The 21369-nt window shown below is 42.9% G+C and overlaps 1 protein-coding gene across 9 annotated transcripts in view; it reads left to right on the top strand.

The window, feature by feature from the left end:
- Positions 1-21369, top strand: part of TLN2 (talin 2) — a 253175-nt gene that overhangs the window by 31695 nt on the left and 200111 nt on the right. For 3 of the 9 annotated variants that reach the window (XM_075765054.1, XM_075765046.1, XM_075765055.1), the window contains exon 1: positions 17133-17278. The exons of 1 other annotated variant lie outside the window; for it this stretch is intronic. The gene's annotated coding sequence lies outside the window, so the exon portion shown is untranslated. Of the gene's footprint in view, positions 1-16762; positions 16902-17132; positions 17279-17518; positions 17644-17975; positions 17992-21369 lie in introns of those variants that run through there. 5 more of the 9 variants (XM_075765047.1, XM_075765051.1, XM_075765050.1 and 2 more) reach the window with 5 other exon arrangements.

Genomic DNA, 21369 nt, shown 5'->3' with positions numbered 1-21369 from the left:
GATATAGGCCCACATCTATTTGTTCCTAGGTGGTTTTTTTCTGAGTCTCCTCCTGATTTTAACAATATGCACAAAGGAAGCCAAACAACTGCAAGTTTTATAAACCAATAGCTAGGACATGAAATAAAGCAACCAATGTATCAAACACCTGCCAAGAAGGTGAAACGGAAGAATCTCATTGCTCTATCTTGAATACATCATTTAAAAGTGAGGGAGACAAAGATATATAGTGCATCATTTTTGTGTTTTTTCAATTCTGTGACCCATATGCCAATCCTTGATTTTTATCAATAATAGGGCATATCTTTCCCATAAAGCATTGATACATGTCAACTTAACTTAAACATATTTTGTCACATCAGCTATAAAAGTGCAGATAACAATCATAACTTCCTACTAGTTGATGTTGTGACAAACAATTCTGAGTTTGTGAGTGGAGTTGGAATGAATCACGCTGTTGCAAAAGCCCAGTGCTGGCCATGCTCACTGAAGTAATGGCTCTTTCCTCTTGAGGAGGCACACTGACATATACAGCCTTACGTGAGGTGTACAAGCTGGGCTGTGGGTAGCAGAATCTAGTCTGCACCATGGTACTAAAATCTCCACAAAAACTTGAGAGCTGTTCACTGTTGACATGGTTCCAACTAACAACAATAAACAAAAAGGATCTTACTTCATTGGATTTGTTTGAGTTTGTTGGGATTGTTTTCTCCTCAAACATTCTACATAAAAAACCCCAGAATTGGTGGTAAGTGTAGTTCCCCTGTTAGAAGGGCTGTACTTTAGCATCGGGTAGAAGAATACTTGCTATTCCCTTACTGAGTTGCTGGGCAGAAGCAGTGTCTAAGCATCTGCAAAAACCTGTCCAAGAGCCAGAAAGGGATTTTGAGTTGTGAGACTGGTAGGCACTGTTGCCCTGTGGCCAAGTTTTCTGCAGCAGTATAAATTTCCTTGCAAAACTATAAAGCTGTAACCGACTCCCTCCACAATCACTAATGCACAGAAAATCTAATGCCATGCTCTCCCTCTCCTTTTTTCCCCTTGTCTAATATCATTGCTACTTCAGACTGTAGCCAGTTTATAGCTGTTTCCCCAGCACTCACTGCTGTTGCACATCTCCAGTCACATACAACTGGAGAGCACCTTGTGATGGGCTGGGCTGTACCTGTGCTACAGTGCTGGACTGCATCCCTGCAGTGGGACAACCTGGCTGGCACTGGGGGTGAGGCTTTGACACCTGAATGGACTCTAACCTGATTGAGATTTCTGCTCTGCTTTAGTAAGATTTAAGCCATATAGCTAAACAAAAAGTGCTTATGGTTGTTTTCAGAAAAGCAAGCTACAAAGGAACTAAGTGTGTAGTGACAGAGTTGCAGATGTATGTAGGCACTCAGTGATGTGGACACTTGATAGAGGCTCCTTAAGTGAGATTTTAAGCAGCTTCTGAATTGTGGCTTGCACTTACAGCTCAGGTGCTTTTACAGTCTGCACTGTCTGTCTACATAGGCAGTTACATGCCTTCCCAAATTCAGCCCCTTAACAGCAGTTCAGCTCTCACTAGAATCTGTAGCAAACCATACACTGATTTCAGTCACATGCCATGTCCCCAGCTACATCTAATAGGTAGCTATCTCCAACCCCTTCCCCTGACTTCTAGGCAGAGATGCACCTCATGCAACCTCCTCATCTCTGAGGATTGTGATGTGAACATTAGTACTTATTGAAAAGACACCAAAAAGTCCCACATAAGCTAGTGCCAGTTCCAGCCATTGACCAGGAAGTATGGAAAGCCACACAATCCTTAGCACCTAGGCCTTGGCCCCCTTGGTACATGAGCAGCATAACCTTTGAGAGCCCATGATTCAGCTGTGTGTTTGCATGCATGGATTCTGGTGACTTCAAGAGATTGAAAAGGGCAATCCCTGTCAAAGCCTTTTGCTTTACCACTGAAAGGACAAACATTACAGGGTTGGGTTTTTTCTTTCAATTCCAGTGAGAAAATCAGTCACTGATATGGAACATCACATAGCCAAGTTAGAATTAAACTTTGGGGTAAAATTACAAATTATTCTATTAATCAAGACTGAATGATTTGTGTTTGTCATTTCAGTTTCCATTAATTCTAACACAGTGCAACAGAATGGCATCTTGGAATCCAATTTCCCCACTAACACTAGTCCTTCACATGTTCAAGGGGTATCTTGACTTTATTCAAGCTCTTAAAGTCACTGCTGTGTTTTCAGTTGGCCTTCATTTCCTCTTTTTTTACTGGAAGAAGCATTTCCCCCTCCCCCCAATCTGGGTTGAGCTTGAAATCTGACTCATAGCTTATCAACATTGTATTTTTGCTTTCTCACATAACTGAAAAGCAAGTCACATAGGAGGCCTGATATACATCCTGGGTCTGTAGGATGGGGAATGAAGCAGTGTACCATTTAAGATGGCTGTATTTGAGGACATGCTACCTACCTTACAAACAGGAAAGCCAGTGATCCATGCTTGTTTCACAAGGCAGGCTGCATCCTGGGTTGACCCCTTGCTGTATGTCATTCTGATGCTCATTAAAACATTCAGTAGATCCTGTGCACATGCCATTCCTATCTGAAGATAGCATTATTTTGACACTTTGGAATCCTTTTCCCTATGCCCAGCAGGGCCTCAATACAAGGCCAATACAATCCTGGTTGCTGTTATTAACTTTCAACAGATTGCAGCCTCAGCTCTAGAGAGCTTTCAGCTGAGCAAATGGAAGTCTGCCTGCCTTACCAAAGTGCAATGCATAAAAAGAGAGGAAAACAGGGGTGAATATCAAGCATAAGATGATTTCATGCTGTAAATCTTAACACAAGAAGGCCGCTCCTCCTTACAGCTAACGTGCTCAAATACTTGAAGAGACTGGGTTCTAGAAGGAAACACGGCCATATCAGCTTACTCCTGCAGTTACTCAGGTAAACTGGTAGAACAAATACCAACTGCTATTTTCTGGTTTTTGGCAAATCCTCCAAGGCCAATATCTGCCTCACAAAAAAGAGAAGTAACCATTGCAAACATATGCAAGGATGCTGCTCAACCATGTCCAGTTTACAGGGTGTCAGTGATGTCCCTCTTACCATCTCCTAGACAAAAGGGCCTATGTCCCTTTTGCTGTGCAAGTAGGGCACAAAGATCTGTGGTTACCACCAGCTACTTCAGCACAGATGAGTCCATGCTGTAGCTATGAAGCTACACTGCACAGCCTTCCTGTCCTCCTCCTTTCCCCATTCAACTCCCTGTATCAAATCAGCCTGTGCAACAAAAGTACACAAGACTACATTATGTTAACAAGACTGTAGAAGGTAACTACAGTATCAAAATATTTGCAAAATGGATTCCAGGTTCCCAAACTTGTAAATGAAGTGCAGTTACAAATGCTTTCCCCATATCTGTTATTCTTGGGCTGCAGTAGACAATGATCAAAGAATTCAGTTGGGGCAGGTAACAAGTAGAAAAATCTCTCAAAGTTTTAGTGAATCATTACTTTTAACAAGGGGCCTACAGAAAATTTTCCTTTCTACTTGCTCCCTACCCCCAAACATGCACAACACACAAGAAACTAGTCATGTTCACTAGGGAAGAGATTAAGATATCTGCAAAGCTTGCATGCCAGCCTCTGAGGGCAAAAACTGGCACTAGCAGTGGAAAGCATGCTACAGAGCCTGTTCTGTTGTTGCAGGAGAGAAACTTCTTTCTCCCTAGTTGATTAAGAAATATTTAACCATTTCAATTTTATGATAAGGTAGCACTAACTAAAATTCAAGTAGAACTGCTAGGGTAAATTCATGTTAGGATAAAACTGAATATTTAAGGGATACAAAACATTTCTAGGCAAGCTGTTTTTCTAATTTGTATATCTCTAGTTACATATTATTGAAGGAATGCTGAAGTCCTCCCTAAAGCTGAATGGTTACATTTAAGAGTACTATCTAGTACTGCTTGCTGTAATACTGCAACACTCTGACTGTAAAATGATCCTAGCAGCAGAGTAGAATAGCACAGCACATTGTTTTATCAGGTATTTTTTAGAGAGCTGGGAACTGCAACCTGTGTGACACAGAATAATGAATCCTGTGGCATAGCTATTGCTTCAGCACCACAACAGCCATTTTTAAGATTCCCTAAGCACCTGTGCAGAGAGTTGATGTCTGGCAGGCCATGGATCAGACACTATCATATCTTACAGCCTTAACTCAGCAACACCACCTTTAAGTGCCTGCTTAGCCGCAGAACAGGGCTCTGCCTCGTCACTTCATTGTGTACTTTCTCCTTGTCAAGAAAGCAATGATGCTAGTGCTCGTACGCAAGCTGTCGTAAGGCCTAGTCCTGCCCCACGGACTTCAGCAGGACTTGTGCCATCACCTGCAATAGATGCAAGATCAGTAAAGGACAGATTTTTCACAGGTTAGGGCACAGATTAGCAGAACTTGTGTTGCAATTTTGAGAATCAGCAAGGGTCTATCCACCTTTTTAGGTGACAGGTACTTTTAGAAAATAGTTCTTGCCTGTTGAACTCTTTCCTTGAGGAGAAAGGATGCTACCACAGACCTAACTGATTTTACCTTTTCATTATTGCCACATTCACAACTCCAACTATGATGCTATTGCCAAGACATTCAATCCTGATGCTAGCTGCTGAATCTGGACATAGAAAAAGAATCAGTGACACACAGTGCTTTGTTCAAGTGGTAGAAGTCACAAGCAGAAAAGGGATCTAAAGGTGCCAATAGCTACTGAAACTGTGTGAGAAATATGTTTAACAAAGTGGATTTTTTTTCAGCATTGTAACATTAGATCAATTAACTACACATTTAATCACATGGATGACTTGACCCCAGATACTGAGTGCTGTACATTGTGGCACTTCAGTGACATTCCTCAAAGTACAATAGTGAAAGAATACTTATTTTTGCCCCAGCATGGCAACACTCCTGCCAAATCCATCAGCATTTGTGTCTAAGAGAGGTGGCTGCACCTAAAATCATGCAAATAAGCCTCTGTTGTATTTATTTAGATACTTGGAAGAATCTGCAGTCTTGCCTCCCACACAGAAATTCAGATCTCTGGCCAGTTTAGTAACCACAGAAGAGATCACACTTCTGGGCAAGGGAAGAATATTCCATCTCAAAGCCTGGAAGACAGAAATGGTTGGATACGTGCCACTGGAGAAACTTATTCTTTGGACTCAGCAACAATTGGAGCCATTATTGCAGTTCTTTTGGGATAGAATTGTGGAAGAGTAAAAACATCACTTATTAATGAGTTATTATTCATAGACTGTCTTTATCCCCCGCTTCCTCCACCCATTCCGAATTGGCTGCTTCTCCACCCCTTCACAAAGCCTCACAACAACATGAGAGCCTTCTCTGCAACGCTCCTGTATTTCTCTATCTTGCCACTTCTCCTTCTGTCTTCAGACCTTGTAAGAGTCCACAGCTTGCTGCTCTGCTAGAACAGCTGTGTTTTTCCTCAATTGTTCTGCTAATCTTTCATTTCATGTAAGTCTAAGTATTTCATCCGCCTGTAAAAATCCAAAGTCTGCCACCATTCATAAAATAGTTTTATCAATGTTGATTTGCACAAGATGGCTAATGAATAATTGTACACATTTTATTTGTAAGGCATAGTGAATGCAAGCCAACCACTGGAGCTGGCTCAAGAGTCAGCATAAGCAAACTATGCTTTGCTGCCTTGAGGATTAATTTCCCAGGTTGCACCCAGAGCTGATTTCTTCTGCCACAGAAAAGTGAACAGAATCCAGAAAGGCTTACATGCCCCATTCTGCAGGAGTAGCTACCATTTCATACATTCTCATCCTTTCCTGGCAGCAGCAGCTGCCAGTCTGGCTTTGAGGGCTCTGCCAGGGCCCATTCTGCCATCCTTACTGCTGCCTCCTTCACTTGTAGAAAATTACATGCATCTTTATGTACAGTATGTGCCAGTTTCCATCTTGCCTGGATTTTAACTCTCAATGAGGTCTACAGTATATGTTAAAAAACCCACTTCTACCCAAATTGCCAAGGTCACTACTACTAATTGCATCTCTAGCAAATAAATTAGGTAGGCATGTACATGTACACTCATTCTCACAGACGCCTGCTCCAGTCAAAAGAGAATGTACTTGTTTTGTGCTTTATTTGAATGATCAAATTGTTGCAAGGGTACTTGGAAAAAATACAAACTATAAAGCCAGATATTCACAGTGCAGGATGTAGTATGGAATAGAAGGGCCTAAGTTTGCACCAAGTTCCCATTAGGATACATGCTGCAGCAAAGTCTAAGCTCATGCTTCATAATTAAGAAAGGTTTACTATACTTGAAAAATCTCACAACACACTCCCTGAGCACAAGGCTGTGGTGATATAAGAGACCTTGTACTGCTCCCCTGCTGTGGGATACCTTTTTTCCTTAGCAACTGAACCACAAAATGCATAATAATTGACATTTATAATCACTATATTCCAGCAAGGAAGGCTTTGGGGATTTATCCATACAAAAGATGTAGAGCTGATGCTTTTGCTGTGCTCTCATTCCTCCTTCCTGCAAGATGAGGAAGAAAAGCATATATTACAATGAAGACCAACCCATTCCAAGAGGAATGCAAGTCTGCAGTGAAACAGTGAATTTTGCCCTTGAGGTGATAAATACAGTCAAAGAAGAACAAACCATTTTGCAGAATGCATTACACTTGTGGAAAGAAGTCCATGGGTCTGCCTTCCAGAGCTGGGACAAGCTATCTCAGGCCCAGCCTTGCAAAGCACTGGGTCAGCTCTGGAAAAGAAGGGGTGGCTTAGCAGAAATAGTAAAGCTGGTTAGGGAATAAGGGAAATTGCCAAATCCACAAGTCCTGATTACAATTAGCAGATTTAATAGACTCTTCTGTTATGAGATCGTTAAAATGGAAAAGATTAGAGATAAGAGAACATTTAGCCCTGTTCTAATGCATGTAGCCACATCCTCATGCATTAACTGCCTCAGGGCACCCCACTTCATTTGCATTACACAGACAGCAGAAAAGGGATGAAAACGGTCCCTTTCAGGGACTAATGTCCAGAGAAGGAGTTTGATGTGCAGCACAGGGTCGGCAGTGTGGCTTCCTATAGAAATCCAAGGGACTCCTGCTTGAAACTGAGCAGGAGTAATGCCAGCGCCCCTCGGCTTCCCACCACCCAGCAGGAGGGTGAACTGAATATAAGTGAGATCAAACCTGAATGGCAAATTGTCAAAAAAACCCAGAAAGTACAAAGATGTGTCTCAGCTGAGCATTAAATTAACAGAGAGTCATGGCTGTTATGTTTGTGTTCCCTCTAGACCTCAGGCATACCAAAAGTAGTGCAGTTCTCAAATAACTACTGTTAACATTAAAAAAAGCTGTTAAATCATTATTGACTTAATGCATCAACAAGAGACCACAACACTCAAGAGATTTATCTATGAAGTCACAAAAAGGCAGCTTACTTTTGAAGCAACCTAAGGACACACAGGAAACAATAAAGGATGCACTGATCTATTTTTTATAAAATTATTCCATGTAGTTCATATTTTTATAGTAATTATGTGCTGTCAGTCATTTCATATGACAAGTGTGAATTTTTCATTTTACCAAGGAAAGATCTGATTTGCATACATAATCAGTTTTTTTACCTATGGGAATAGCATTTCATAATCAGAAGTGATTAGTTACTTGCTTGAGAACGTTAGTCTTATAAACCTGGTTGGGTATGCACAAACAACAAGATGTGCTCTGATTAGAGGAAGAAGCAGAAATAACTGCACTAGCATGAATACCTACAAAATGCCTCTGCAAAAAAAAGAATATCACAAGATCTAGGCACCATTTAAGAAGTTAAATACAGGCCATCCCAACACATGCAAAGAACATGCACACAGTTAGAGGTTGCTTGCTCAGCACTGACAGGCTGACTGCGGTTGCAAATTTACCCTTAAGGTACATTATGCAAAAGTTATGAGTTATGTAGAATTATACTCTCCCACTTAGTGTCAGGAATGGCTCTTCCCACACAGTCCTCATACAAGCTGATCTACTTGAGGTTTTTCTAGTATTGCATTCTTCACTCATTTGGTTAGAGTTGGATTAACTGACTTTGGACATTATTGTAGTAGACTAGAAAGAACCTACTGCCCTCTTTATAGTAACTTCTTTTGTCCCCCTGAGTCACTGATTGTCTAGGTCTATGCAGCCACTTTGTTTATGGAGTAAAATTCCATTCGTGTATTAGAACTTTCAGAGCTCCTCAGCCTAGTCAAAGCAGTGGCACCAGCAATGAGGAGTAGCTTCCCTTACTTTCTGCCCCCCTTTTTTCCTCAGACATCAGGCAAGTATTTGTCAGCAATACAGTAAGATCCTGTTGAGCAAATACACTAGCATATTTCTACCACGCAATAACCTATGCTTGCATGTAGATATACTGCTTAACAAAAAGCAAAGAGAACTTTCTCACTTCTGCTGTTTGAGGGGACCTCAAGATTTGGTTCACATAAGTAAAAAACCACAACAAACCAAGAGACACAACAGGATCCAGGAAGATCTAGGAAGAAATCCAACTAGATTCTCACAAGGTATGGGAAGAGCTATTTTAAAAGGCCAGCAGCCTGGTACAGCAGAAGCACTAGGCAGAGCTTCCCTCTTGCTGTGGAAAAAGCCAGAATTGCAAGTCTTTGCAGAACATACAAGCCCACCTGCCCATGCTCACAGCTCCATGCTCAGGTAACACCCACTTACAGCACTGCATCCAGAAAAGTACAAGGATGAGGGAAAGAAACAGGGAAGGGAGAAATGGACTAACACATGAACATAGGTGGCTTCCTGTCAGCTAGGATGACTGATCTCTTCCTGTGCTCTGCCCTGCCACATGCCTTCCCTTAGAGGTAACCATCCCAAGACACAGCTCCATCTGCCTGTGATTTCATTCCTTGGCTCTCCTGTGGAGATCAATAATTGCAGCAGTGCTGACTGCCTGCAGAAGCCTGGGGCCATGCCATAGAAATCCCTGCGTGACCATAAAGAGAACACAGCAATCGAACAGGAGGCACAGGAAGGAACAAAGCTTATCTAATACTTCAGCTCCACAAACTCATAGTAGTACTGAAGTAGCACATGGCCTCAAAGTTATACTCTGGGATGTTTTTTTTCTTGAGTGAAAAGTTTGCAAATAAATATTGATTTTGAGGAGTTATACCATTTGTACACATGAAGTTTACCCTGTGGGCCCACGTGTTAGGGCTTTATTAAACACACACATTAGAAGAGACTTGCAATAGAGAATAGTGTGACTGTTGCCAATTTTTCTTTGGCAAAGCTCCAGCAGGAAAGAATCCTGTGTCAGCTATAGCTCTCTCCTTTGGTACTGCACAGGCTCAGACAATGCATCTGCTGGATTCATTTCAATGTGTCCAAGCCTGTATTTCATAGTTTTAAAGCATCAAAGACTTTTGCTGTTATAAATCATAACAAATAATCAGTAATTCCGAACAATAAAACTACATGATAAAAATGAGGCACAGCTGCTGCCAGTCATTGAAGGAGATTGTAAAAGAGAAAGGAAACAGAATTACATACATTATAGTGCTTGTTATCTAAATGATTTGTTTGAAGACAAGGTGCTAACAACATCTCATTTGAAAGGTGAAGATTTTTCTGTAACACTGAACCACCATAGTTAAAGAAATCTAGTAAAAATTACTCTTTATTCCAGCAACAAACTTCATGTGTTGTAACATCTGGGGAGCCAGGGAAACAGCAATGCATTTCCTAAAATAGCTGGCATTGCTCCAGTGCTTCATCAGCATCCTTAAAATATAGGCAACTGAAAACAAAACCATTATTGCTGCATGGTATGAATTTCAGACAAAGCAAAAAGTTCAACACAAATCCATACAAGTCACATCTGATTTGGATCACTCTAATACCCAAACAGTTTAGAAGACTAAATGCCATTTTCCAAAGTGTATTACAATAATTCCATGTGTACTTTTTGCAAACTATGTTCTGTCTTCAGATATGAAGAGAAAAAATTAAATAAAGGGCCAAACTTTAAAAAATAAATGCTAATTTAAGTGCTTTTAAAAAACAGGAAAAGTTTGTATATTGATACTCAGGAGTATCTGGAATGCAAAGACTCTGTATTACTTAGTGTTTGTATCGGTAATTATCACTTAGCTAGGCAAATGGGGGTTTGTGGACAAGAATCCTCATGTTTACTTCCTGATTCTTCCCAGATCAGTTTAGAAAACCTGGAAGCATTTGTCAGACCAGAATGTAGTTCAGCTGCAAACATTAATGTTAAAATACATTTGTCCAAAGCCATAGGGGGCTTGTAATCAAAAGGCAACTTGTATTGCCTTCTGAGGGACAGCATTACAGAAAACACTGCTGTTTGGCAGTTAGTTAGAATTTTTCTGAGGATACAAATACCATTCTTCAGGCCAGCCAGACTGATTGACTAGGGGATTGGTTTTTGACCCTTCCACTGTGGGTACTATGTGGGATACAACAGAGAGAGATGCTACTCTTGTTCTTAGTCCCCTGACCTCCCACATTGCCAAATCTGTGTCCCATTAACTTTGCCAATACTGGCATTCTCTGTGGGAATGAGATCTGAACTATAATTCTATCCTTCATTCTCTGAGGTCTTCAAACCAACTGCTGTTCTCTTCAAGCTTAGGTACCAAAACATCTCCTTTGTTTTCTGTAGTCTTGGTCTTGAGTATTCCTTACCAAAAAGGTTAACCCCATAAACTCATTCTCTCAGTTAGAAATGGCTGACTGTATTTCTCTTGTGTGGTAGCTGTTATATCTGCAGATATAACAATCTCAAAGGAATTGTATTTCAGACTGTAATGTCACCACAGAGCTAAAAAAGAATTTGGTAAGATCAGCTGATCCCACATCAATGGGCATCAGTCAGTGCCTTGTTTTCTCATCATGACTAAAATTAGCAGATCTGAGAAAGAGTAGTAATGTCATAACAACGTTGCTACAATTCTCTGCATGACCTTGAGTACTGTAAGCCTGCTAATACAAGATGAGGGAGATGATCCCTGCTATTAATTTCTTTAAAGGTAGCAGTCTAAAGAGATTTTTTCTAATAAATTAATTTCCAGAAGTTACTGTGCAAACCTGAAGAGCAAGATTCAGCAATGCTGTAGTGCCTCTTTAGAATAACTTACTTCCTTACAGAATTGGATCTCTTTGTATGTTAAATGGAAATGGTGAGAAGTTAACTGGAAAGTCCTATTATGAGAATGAAAAAGCCAAGGCAAAGTAAGAACATAGTTGTAGCAGTCATGCTGTGCTTTTTGTATAATGGAATAGATAAGGAAGGTGGATGTAGTCTAAATGAAAAACACAGGAGCAGTGTTTACAGAAAGCAAACAGTAAAGTAGTTACCCAAAACTCCACTTTCCCCTCACATACCTAGGATGTTCACTGAATGTGTTTAACACAAGATATGGTGCATGCTATCTTACACCTGCTGGTGGATACCTTGCATCTATAAGTGGGGGTGAAAAATGGGGAAGAAAGTCAGAAGAACCCCCCCTTCCTCTACATCTTCCCCACCTGTAGCACAAGGGCCTTTTGTGGCCTCTAAGCTCAGAGAAGTCTTGGGATGTTGCCCAAGGAAGGTAGCAACTCTGATAAAGTCAAATGGCAGCAGTGTGACCCAAGGTAACAGAGATACTTAAGCAGTCTTTGTAAAGCCCATGAACCGCCCACAATAACAGGCACTATGGTATCAAAAAGGCACCATTTGTGCCTTCTTCAACTAGCAGAGGTAACCTCTGCTGTTTAAAGTACCTGTGAGTACTCCTGGAGGTGAGTTGAAAGAATCCAGAGTGATCAGTACAAACTGGAAAAGTTAGTTGAGAAAGGTTCAAAATGGCAAGAAAGAGTCCATGAACAAATACCAATCAGAAAATAATCAACTTCTGCTATTGTAATACTCAGCTATCTAGAGGGCTAATTTGATTCACAAATGAAAGCTAGAAAAACCAATATAGAGTGCTTCACCTGAATTTGAAAAGCATACATAGAGTCATAACAATCTAGAAGAAAGTGCAGGAATCCCAGAGAAATTAGTTATCTTTTCAGGAACACATAGATAGGTGATAGTCAAGCAGAAGACAAAAAATATTCTTTCAATTATAAAGTTATTATTTCAACAAATATAAAGTCAGAATCATGATCCATTTGTTTACCATGACCAAAGAGAACAGTACAATAAGAAATCATCTGAATTAGCACCCCAAATCGGTACTGGGTGCTTAAAAAACTTCCTAGTAAGGGTGGTAGAACATCAGGACCAGCTCATAGACATGCTGTAGCATCTCCTGGCCTGATAATTTTAAGAAAAAGGTTAAGCAAACCACAGTCCCTGAGGACCTACACACCTCACTGTTGTGCAGAGAGTTGGTTTCTTGGATTTCTTTCAGCCCTCCTTTTTTTATGACTGTATAACTCATTATCACCCTACACATTATGATGAATACCTCAGATATCTCTGAAGGCATTTTTTTGTTGCCCTTCACATCTTTTCCAAGCTTTCTGTTATTATAGTATTTTAGAGCAGCAGACAACAGCTTAGGCTGAGTATTTGATGCTGGCCACTAACATCTTACTCACGCTCCCCATATCCCAGTTTTATTCAGTCTGGTGGTACTTACAGCATAGTCACATAGTAAGCTCTTCAGGGCAAGGAGAAAGCTTTTATTCCATATTCACTTAATAACTAGCAAAATTAGATCTCCTTCAACAGTGATAACACCAACAATAGCAGGACTAGTAAAGCAATACAAAAAACATAAGTACTAAAATAGTTTGAGAAAAATTAGTTTGTACCTTAGCCCGTATCTGGCAGGGATCAGCAAGGGCTAGCTGCTTCCTACAGAAAAGGAAATTAGAAGCCTCATACAACACCACAGCCAGCAGAGAAAAAAACATCCTATAGCACCCAAGACAATGGTAACAAAGAAGGTATTGAGAGAGAGAACACATTCAATCAAGAACCCAGAGAAGTTCACAACAATAAAGCAGACCCACAGCACAGCTAGGAACTCAATCCACAGGTCAAGTTGATACCTATTGAAAGTAACCAACGTGAGATGCAACCTAGTGGTCTCCACAACAGGCCCACATCACAAAGCAGATTCAAAGTCAGACTAGGACCTCAAAGCTATAGAGAAGAATCTAAAGCAGCTAAACCTATAACTAAAGACAAAGAGTCCTACAGTCTAGCTCACACAGCAGCTAAACCCCCAGGGCTGAGCTTATATGGAGCTCCTGGGCCCATGGGCCAAGGGTGTGGGTGGAGGCCCCAGCTGAGGTTGGTCAGGGCAATTAAGGGCTATTAATGCACTCAAAACCATTATAATATTTTTGCCTGCTAATGCTAAAGTAATAATGATAGTGCTGACTTTCGCCTAACATTACTCAACAAGGATAAGTTTGACTCATTATAAATGCCATTTTTATAACTATGTGTCTTAAGTTTATCTTTCAAAACCTTCTAGTGTAGTTATTCGAGTAGTCTCACAGAGTAGGTCACACAGAGAGAATCTAGTTTACATGCTTGGGTATGATTTATGCTGCATTTTAATGGACCTGTTCTGAGACAATGATTTAAAGTGTCTTTGAAATGACAGATGAGAAAACTGTTTATAGCATACTTCATTGAAGGCCCCTGCACACACACTTGAGTAAGTTCTATTTCACCCCCGGAACATCAGTAAATATGCCAGTACTGCTGTCATCCACAGGCTATTTTTAAGTACCGGAGTCCTAAAATAATTTCCGCACCAGGATTAACAGAGTACTATGAACAAGTAAGATAGCATTCATGGATAGTTTGTGTAGATGTTTCATGCCACCGTTTCGGAGGATTGCTTAACATCTGCCTCCTGAGATGGGGGGGCGGGGGGGAAAGTCCCCAACCTGACTGTCCCACCTGTCAAATGACTAAAAAAACATCCCTGGTGTTCATATGCCAGTCCCATTTCACTTTGAAGCACATGAGGTTGTTGTAGTTCTTGTTCTGACAAAGCACACTTATCCTTAAAGCTCTGGGATTTAGTAATTAGGAGATGGAAAGGAAAAGTGTTAGAACAGCTGGGATGGAAGGAAAATGTAACCTCAGAAGTGAAATCAGATGCCTGATAGTATGTCTTAATTGTAGAATGTTCTCTGAATACAAATAAAGCCTAGAAATATTATATTATTTTAAAAAAAGAAGTTTTATTTCCACTCTATCACAACAGATCATAACCATTACCTGTCACAGCTGGTAACTGCAACTGGAGTCTGATTTAATCTCAAGAGATTATTACACCATGAAGATACTAATATCTCAACGTCTGCAGCTATGACTGGTAAAATCAGTTTAACAACACTCCAGGAAAACAGTGGTGGACTGAATGGAAAAGAAATGAATGGCCAAAACTTTTGCAGAAATGCTAAAGCAGTTTTGGATTATGTGAGTACATTGATGTAAGTGCTTTCAGGTTGATTTACACTGTGACTATTTTTTTTTTCAAGGGAAATGCACCTATCTGCAAATGTTGATAAGGTGAAATAATGTAAAAGAACTAGGAAGTTATACTTCTCTATAGCCACTGTACTGCAGAAAATATACAGATGTTTCTCATTACTGAAACAACAAAAGCTGGATCCTCAAATGACAGATTGACAGGATACCTCATTTATTATTGTAATAGTATTATCATGGATTGTTACTGTAGAACCCAGGTGTGTGCCCACACCCCCTTGTATTGGGTACGGTGCAAACAGAGCAAAAAAGGCTGGTTTGCACCCAAAGCAAGTCACCAGTTGGGTACAAAGGGAGATAGTAAATATGTCCAGACACACAGATGTGTTGGGAGTAGCAAGACACAGAAATGATACAGGGGAGTCTGGTCTCACCATTGCACTCCATATTGGAGTAAAATTTTGTTCTTTGGGATGGAGGATTTTGCTGATAAAGCAATTTCAAAGGAGCTGTTTGGAGGGCAATGCAGTACGGAGGTTTAAACAGCCTTCCTGTGAACTGAGAGGTAACAGGAGAACATGAGATGACGAGAGCAATAGAGACTGGAATTGTGGCCTTGTATGTTATTACATGAGAGAACATGTAGGCTAGGGAAAGGTTTAAAAGTGAAGCTTGTAAGGCAGAAAAAGCCAATGCAATGAAGTATAGCAATGGAGTAGAGGAAGTTTCTTTTGAAGCAGTATTGCAGTATTGCACAAAGAGAAGAATTATGTGTTTTGTAAGAGGAGAGTTTAAGTTGTACACCAAATAGGGAAACCCACATTGTTGGAAGCTTATCATTATGGTGAGTAAAAGGCCAGGAAAAAAAGCTGCTCTATGCAAAATGTTATGTCTGTTCACAGGTAACTTAAATCTGTAAATCTACTTCTAAAACACAAAAGATACTGCAGTTATCACTTCTTTTGATAACAGACATGATAGTATCTCTTTAGTAACAAATATGATAACAATAACTCATTTGTAAAACAGGTATATTGTCAAGTGTTTGCGAGTTAGAAAGCAAACCCTGTGTAGTCTCTATTTTAGTTGACAGGGCAGGCACTACTTCTTCCTTTGCTGAAGCTGATGCAGCTCAGTGTGATTATTGTGGATGTTAAAATTGTAATGCTTTTAATTCTGTAGAGTGGGTGTATAAGATAACCCAGTTAGCTACTGTAACTACAGACTGTCTTAAACATGCCCACCAAGAAGTGTGTCGATACAGGTGTAGCTATGTTGGACTGTGTCACAGTGCAATTGTACCCGAGTTCCCTGCCTTAACGTTAATTTGTCAGAGCAAAATTAGGATTGAGGGCAAAACCAGCTGTCGAGTGATGCAGCTCTTCAATCTCGTTACAAGTAAAAATATTTACTAATGGCTGTACTTCAGCTAAATCAGTTATTTTAATTGTACGATTTTTAACTGCCACAATTTTACTGATACAGGCCCCAGTATATGTGAGTCTAATTTGCATAAGGGACTTAAGTTTGCATAACTATTGCTTTTCTCATATTGATATTAATAAATTGTATGGAAGCCATTTACACAACTTAAAAAGATAAGAGTTAGATAAGTTAAAAAGATAAGAGGTGTGTAAGGGAAGTCCTGACTCAATGTCTTGCTGGTGTTACTTGTAAATGCTTAGTACAACAAAATCCAAGAGCAGTTTGGTCCGCTTTCGCACTGCACTAAGTAATTTTGTTATTTTGAAACCGTCTCTGCCCACAGAGTCTTGTTCGAAACCTCTGGCCAAGGAGCGGGAGGTGCGAGCACCCGGGTGCGCTGACAGGGCCTGGGTGCAATCAGCGCGTCCAGGTGTTTGGGCGGGAAAACCGCCCCGGCTCAGGGTACAGGTGTGGGCTGGGAGCCGAGATGTGCTTCGAGCGCGCATGCAAAATTCCGGCGTTTTGCTGTGAGCTCTTGGGACGAGCGCTAGCCTATCGCGACAGGGAGCCTGCCCAGTACGGCAGCACCGCGCGCCTCCGCACCGCGCACAACGGCACGAGCGGCGGCGCGAGGCCGCGCGCGCTGCCTCAGGGCCCGGGCAGGCTCCTCGCGCCTCCACAGCAGCCCGTCCGCAGTCAGCGACGACTGCCCCGGCGGCAGGCGCCCTCCGGGACTCGCCGTGCCCTACGGCTTTATTTTCCTTCTCGCGGTAAAAAATGCTGGGCTTTTCTGGCCTTCATCGTTATCCTCTTTCTCCTCCCCCTTGAGGGGCCGCCGTCTCCCCGGTAACTGCGGTACTGGACGGGCAGAGCGGGAGCGACGTTACCTCATCGCCTCAGCGAGGGCCGCGGCCAGCGGAGGTGTCGCTCCCTCACGCCCAGGTAAGAGGCCCTAAGCCCTTGGCCTGGCGAGCCAGCTGAAGCGGGGTTTCTCCCTCGCCGGTGTCCGGACGCAGCGGAGCGGAGAGCTGGGCGGGTTGAGAACCGCGAGTCGCCCGGGGTGGGCGGGTGGGCTTCGCGCGCCGTGGGCCGGGTGGCGGCGGAGCGGGCCGGGCGAGGCGATGGGCGGTGGAGCGGTCTCGAAGTGATGACGCGCTTCCTGCCCTCCCCGGCGGGGGTCTGCGCTTGGAGTCCGTAGCGGCGGCGGCTGCGGGCGGCGGTGGAACAGGCGGGAGCGGGCAGCAGGCGAGCGGGAGGGAAGGAAGCGAGCGAGCGGCAGGGCTTAGGCGCTTTGCAATGCTACAGTAACGCCTTTCCCGGTAGGAGCTCTCGAGGACCCTCTTGTCCTGCCCTGCCGTTGCACGTTGCATGGAGTGTCTGGCCCGTGCTGAGCCGCCGAGAGGGGGAAGACTCCGCGCAGGGCTGAGCGGCGGGAGTGCGGAGCCGCGCCGTGCCGTGCCTGCGGCGATTCAGCTGCCACTGGGTTTCGCATGTAGGCGCCGCATTGCCCCCAGGCAGGCGGCCGCTGCCGGTCGCCGGTCCCGCGGCGGGAGGCAGGAGCTGCGCTCCGTCCGGCCCAGCCTCGCCCGCGCGGAGCGCTGCCCGCCCAACAAGTTGCCGGTTCCAGGGAGGACAGCAGTAGCCCAGCCCAATGCCGTGCGGGGAGCTGGGTTGCCGCCACTCGGTAGGGGCTCCGCCGCCGGGCGGGCTTAGCCCCGGGAAGGGGAGAGCGGCGGCGGCGGCCCACCTTCCTTTCGTTAGGAGCCGCGCCGGGGTGGGAGCAAAGCTGCGGTTCCCTTGGGATTTCCCCTTGTGCAGTATAGGATGGGTGTGGGAGGGAGGTGCAGGGTCGGGCGGCTCCTCCCGGCCCCTCGTAGCCTGTCTGGGGGAGCTTGGCGCAGCTGGGTCGGGGGATAGGTTTGCCCGAGGGACAGAGCTGTTCGCCGTTGGGCGCTACTGGTGACCGCGATGGAGAAAAAACCTTTTTGCAACACGCTGCGAAGCGACGACCTCGCAAGGACGATCGTGCCGCGTGTGTATACGCGTGTATTTATATATATCTGTCTGTGTATATGTCCGCCTTTTCCCATCAGACTTGTGGGACGCCTCGGGCTGGAGGCGGGTCGCAGGCCGGTCCCGTAGGGCCACGCCGGAGGGGTGGGAAGTATGTGCTGCGCAGGGGTGGACGCAGATGAGGATGGGTGGGCAGGTGAGCCGCGCTGCTCCGCGGCCTCCCGATTCCCTGGGCCCGCCTGGGAGCCTGCAAGCGGCCAGCGGCTCTGGGCTACCTGCTCCGGTGCAACAGGGCTTCGTGCAAAGCACAAAATCTCCCTTTGGTGAGAGGCAGCGGTGTGTGCTTGTGGACAGCCTGTCCGTGCTGTGGGCTGGGGACCCCCTGCGTGTCCTGGCACCTCTCTTTCTTCCATGCCACCCTAGCAGATGGCTGTGGGATGCAGGGTACAGTCTTGCCTTCGGGTGACTAGAGGGCCCGGACACAGTGCCACTGCCTGGGCACTGTGTGGGAACATCTGTATGTGAACTGGGGCCTCTGCTGTCTTTGCACTCACCTTCTGTAGCGCTTTTGTTCTGCTCAACAGCCACCTGAATTTGCTTAGGCTCTATTTTTTGTGTGTTTAAAACATTGCTGCAGTGTCTAGTTAGAAAGATTGTGGGAATGTTCATTGATTGAAAAAAAATCTGTTAAACGATTGCCCACTTTTCTCTGAATCTTTTAAAACTTTATTTTGCAGGCCTGTATTTTAGAGCCAAGTTTGAACCATATTAAGTTTCAAACCAGAAAGCCAGTTCTGAGTTTGAAAGTATCTTATTTAAAGGCATCAGGAGTTCTGCATTGTCAGGAGAACCCAATAGCTATGGAAAAATGTCCACATGATTAAAAAAGTAAACAAGCAACATGTCTCTGAGGTTGCTCTTGCTTACATAAAACATCACTTACTCGTATGTGTATGGCAGTGTGTTGCAAGTATGAGTGCAAGCTGCCAGTGTTAGTTATAAATACCTTAGAAACTGTAGTGTATGAAAAGCTTTCATATCTGTTTGAGATAATGGTCAGCTGTTCTTCCAACAGTTACAGCTGTTAGCTAGATTAACTATGAATTAAGTTGGCTGAACTATCTCTTCTGCTTGAATTTTCAAAACATGAAATTTTCAAGGCAGTGCTTTGAGATTGAAGGCTACCACATGGGGGTGGGGGGTGGAGAGAGAGAGAATCTCTTGCCTCTGGGAAGTGCATTTCATGTGAGTTTCATAATGCCTCATTTAACTCACTGGTCACTACAGAACTAAATTGTTTAGTGGAATTTTCATCTAGATTATCTGTTGATGGCAAAATTATTGAGCTTAACTAAGATAAGAATACTTCTTGTTTCTGGTGGCATGTCTAAATCTCTGGGTTAACTGTGACATACTTAGGCAATATTTAAGTTCTGAATCTCAGTATAAAACTTAATAAAGAGTATAGCAGCTTCATATAGGATGCCATTCATTTTACCATTTGCATTCTAGCAATTTACTCTGAATAATTGTTCTGTGTGTTCTCAGAGTAACATCTGTTGCATGATATCATGTAATGGAATGTAGTACAGCCTAATTTAAGTTGATTTGAAATGTAGCCATTGCACTGTAGTAGTGCCTGAGAGGGCAAGAGGTTTTTTGGTGTATGTGTGATAGATAGATTGGTTAGGAGTAGATAATGTTGAGAAAGATGAACTTGCATTTGAACTGCAAAGTACTGATTAAGTAATTTTACTCTGAGCTTGGTTTGTTGTACAATTTTACTTGGACTTCTTTGATTGTTTGCCAGCTAATCTAATCACTGAATACTAATTATATTAGGAAATGCATTTATAGTTATAACTGATTAGTACAGAACACCACTACAGTAGATTCAAGTCTTTTATTTTGGAGAGGCAGGAGTGGGCTTGAAGGAACTATCTGGCTGTGGTATAGCTTGAACTGCATAATCTTCATGATGACTTAAATATTTTGCTGTGAAAACCTTCTCTTATTTGGTATTGTTTCTACAAAGATTTGACTCTGCACAGTAAGAATGTTCTGAAGCATTAATATTTGGGTTGTGTCACTTTATATGCTTACCTATATGATATATATCTATTAAATCTGTGCAAGTGCAAGGTCTGGGAAGCTTCCAAAATGCTGGTACTTAATTAGTCACCGCAGCTAGACAGTAGTACAGATATCCGCCTCCTTTCCTTCTTGTGGCATTGTAGTGTCAGATAGCTGTTGGGATATCAGTGTTGTAAGTTCATGAAACGTGAACAATACCATTTGCTGAAACATCATCCCAGTCTATAATTTTAGCATGAAAGTACCGAAAGCACCATTTGAGGTAACTCACAGCTCCTAGTCCTATCTGAACATTAGATTTTAATAAACTGCTAAATGTGTAGGCATGCTGACTTTTTTTTAAAATATGCAGAGTTTCTTGCTATGAAGTTCTTATCCAGATTCTGCCTTTGCACCAGGCCATAATTAAGAAAGAAGTGTGAATGTGTTTACAGACCCCTGTATACCGCTTTCAGAAATTCTTTTTTTCCCCGGCCCCCCCTGCTCTTGAACCTTTAAAAGGTTTGGCAACTCTGCCTATGCATGTTTCTGCAGACAATAGAATGCTGATGCAAATTGAGAACAGCAAACAGAATGGTTGGGTGTTGTTGCAAATGAGGGGAGGCTGTCTTAATAGGCAGTATTTTGTGTATTAGGTTTCTATTTGTTTACTTTTGGATTTCAGTGTGTCAGCTGAGACAAATGTTACTGGTATGTAGCTGGAAATTGTAGTTTTGGGTAGTCCTATCTGTGGGTACCTGAAGGGGAATGCAGGTTTTTGCTTCTGGAGTTTTGCTTTTGACCACACGTGGCTATAAGAGTATAAATTAAATTGAGCTGAAGAACTTTTGGGGGCAGGGCAGATGCAAATGATGAAGTGGAGGGTTTTTTCAGAGTAGCCTGGCTCCCAAGTTCCAGAGGTTATGTTAAGCAGAGTAATCTGAGAGTTCTGCAACACTGTGGATGAGATTGACAATCCATGCCTTTTCAAAAACAATGTCTGGTTGCTTTGAAGTTAGCCCAAGCTACTTAGATGCATGTGTGCTAGGCTGATACACAGGATGCTGAAATCCTGGATCTGATCAATATTTAGAGAATTGTGGCCTTCTGTCTCTGGGGGTGGTAAAGACATACGTTTTGAGTGAGACTGGTATGCTTGGGGATGAGAAGGTAGCAAGGAACCTGTGGTTAGTTTTGATGCCAGACTTCTGACTTTGAACATGGAATTTTCTAGGTTTCTGTCCCTGCTAATGCTGCTGAAAACCCATTTCACAGTAGTGTCAGAGAACCGTTTCCCTGGGTGTGTAGTGTGCACACTTGCTTA

This window comes from Balearica regulorum, chromosome 12, assembly GCF_011004875.1.
Source record: "Balearica regulorum gibbericeps isolate bBalReg1 chromosome 12, bBalReg1.pri, whole genome shotgun sequence".
NCBI classification, from domain to species: domain Eukaryota; kingdom Metazoa; phylum Chordata; class Aves; order Gruiformes; family Gruidae; genus Balearica; species Balearica regulorum.
This window is presented reverse-complemented; position numbering and strand designations above follow the sequence as displayed.